Source organism: Bos javanicus, chromosome 27 (genome assembly GCF_032452875.1).
Source record: "Bos javanicus breed banteng chromosome 27, ARS-OSU_banteng_1.0, whole genome shotgun sequence".
In the NCBI taxonomy this organism is placed as follows: domain Eukaryota; kingdom Metazoa; phylum Chordata; class Mammalia; order Artiodactyla; family Bovidae; genus Bos; species Bos javanicus.
This window is the reverse complement of record NC_083894.1, coordinates 36207363-36209753: the sequence shown is the minus strand read 5'-3', so window position 1 is coordinate 36209753 and position 2391 is coordinate 36207363.

Genomic DNA, 2391 nt, shown 5'->3' with positions numbered 1-2391 from the left:
TTTGTTCCTTTTAGGAAGAATGATTTCACTGCTTGTGAACCACGATGGAAAAAAAGTTGAAAAATTGAGTAGTTCGTTCTCCATAGCTCCAACTCACATTCTGCTTCCCTCATCCACACATTATTATTTCTATCGAAATTTCTTTTTACACCTTCCTTTGAGACAGGAACCTATACACAGCCCTGAAACAATTTCAACAAATGTCAACACAGAACGTAGGAAGAAATACACCAGGTGCGTTTTCCGAATCAATAAAAATGTTATTAATAATAAAAGACATTTGCAGTTTGTAAATTTTCATTTCGCTGGGCAGGAAGCCAAAATTCTGGATCATCAGGTTAATACCAGACACTCGGAAGCTGGCTTGAGAAGGAAGGCTTTCTTCATTCTGCTCTGTTGGAGCAGGGTTCCTAGGGATGTTTCTTAGGGCTGAACCTGTGCAGGAACTGGGGGTGTCCCCTTTGGCAGTTCCCTCACTGATTAGGTCAAGAAAAGACTGATCGAGGCTCTGCTGGGCTCTCTAACCTGGTCCTAAGCATTAAATAACCTTAAACTTCCGATTTTAGCTGTTTATCCCAGTTCAGGTGAAGTAAAGAGGCTACATAAAGGCCTTCCTAGTTTTTTGTTTTGTTTTTTTCTGGTTGTCAGATTTGATGTTGGAGTATCGTATTTTAAAAAAAATTATCGGTAAGTCTCTTTTTAAAAAAAAGTGGTAACCAAAAAATAGTTTTCTGCCTTTCTACGATTAATTGGTGAATCCCTACCCAATTAACGAAGGCAAACTTCAGATTTGCATTATTGCTGCCCTTTCAGATTCCAATGGAACTTAAAAAAAAAAAAAACATTCAATGGCTCGTTTCAGCTCTACCTAAATGTCCTTACAGCGCAAACGTTATTTTTGGCTCAGGGCATATGCTTTCAGCTATCTCCCTAAAGCTTTCCCCGCCCAGGCTGTGGAAACCCAGCTTTGCTGAGTCTATTCAGGCCCCTTCACATTTGCATGTCTATCAGGGGTCTTTCACAGCCCAGTGGCCCCAACAAGTACTTGCCAATGGCCTCATTGTTCTTCAAAACAACCCCAAATCAGGACTTGCAGCGTCCTTCTCGCCTGGCCATTGAAACACCTGTTAGTTTTCTGGGATTTTGTTTTTTCCTTAAGAGTTGTACCTTCTCTACTTGCTAAGATGGCTATTTGTGGGGAAATGCTTGAACTTCCGCCTGGAAAATTCTTTGGAAGCTACCTCCTGTTTTGTACGATGTTGTCTGATCCCCCTTAGTGCTCATTTTTACTTCATTCAAAAAAAGCTGGATGGCCACATGGATGGGAGAATGAAAGAGACTTGTTTCTCTCCCTCTCATGTGCTTTAGAAATTGAAAATTTCCCCCCACAAGAATCTGAAAAAGCGTGGATCTGTGTGTACGTGCAACTGAATCACTTTGCTGTACACTTGAAGCTGGCACAACATGGTAAATCAACTCTACTCCAATATCAAATAAAAATTTAAAAAATTCTCCCCGAAGTTAAAGTGTCCATGAATCTAAAGCAATTATATTATGAAACCAACATTTCAGATTAGCCTGTAAAACAGCTCTGTGTTCAGGGAGAGGAATTAAAATCTATTGCAAATATTTAGTTCACATTTGCACAGGTCCAGGGAAAGAGGGGGAAAGAGCAGGCAAGATTCTGAGTAGCTATGTTTGTGCTGACTTGCGTGGCTATATGTATGTAATATATGCTTATGTGTATAGATACATACGTTACACAGATATGTTTATTATAAATACATGTATATACATTTAAATGTATATACATTCATGGTGACTTAGAGGCCTTAAAGACTTAAAAAATAGTATCTTTCATTTTTATTCCTTAAAATCTGTATTTAGGGCCTGCATAGCATTAGGTTTATCTATAAATTTACGAATTTTTGCAGACTCACATTTTGATACTCAGACCTGAAAGTAAGACAACTCACTATTTTTATTTCCATGTTATATATGAGTTATTATTTTAATAACTACTTTATCCTTCAGCTGTTTGGAAGCAGACCAGGCTTTGTGACTTCTGGCCTTTACTACCCTTTTCTCCTTGTTCCCAGCTTGGTGGCAATTTCCCCCCAAAACTGTGATTTTTAAAATACGATCGTATAGCACTTATATTGAGTTAGAATTTTAATAACAAGCAGATAATTAATTATAAAGCAAGTCATAAAATTTCATTAGCGTCAGCAATGAATGGGTAAAAATAGTTTAAATCGGTTTCTCCATACTGAGTTCAGGGAAGCTGTGTGCTTTAAGATTTTGCACTGTGGCTTTTTAAGCGACTTGGCTTCACAGCCCAAGAAGCTTTAATTCACTGTTTCTCAGAAGGGTAGTCAATTTGCATTTGGG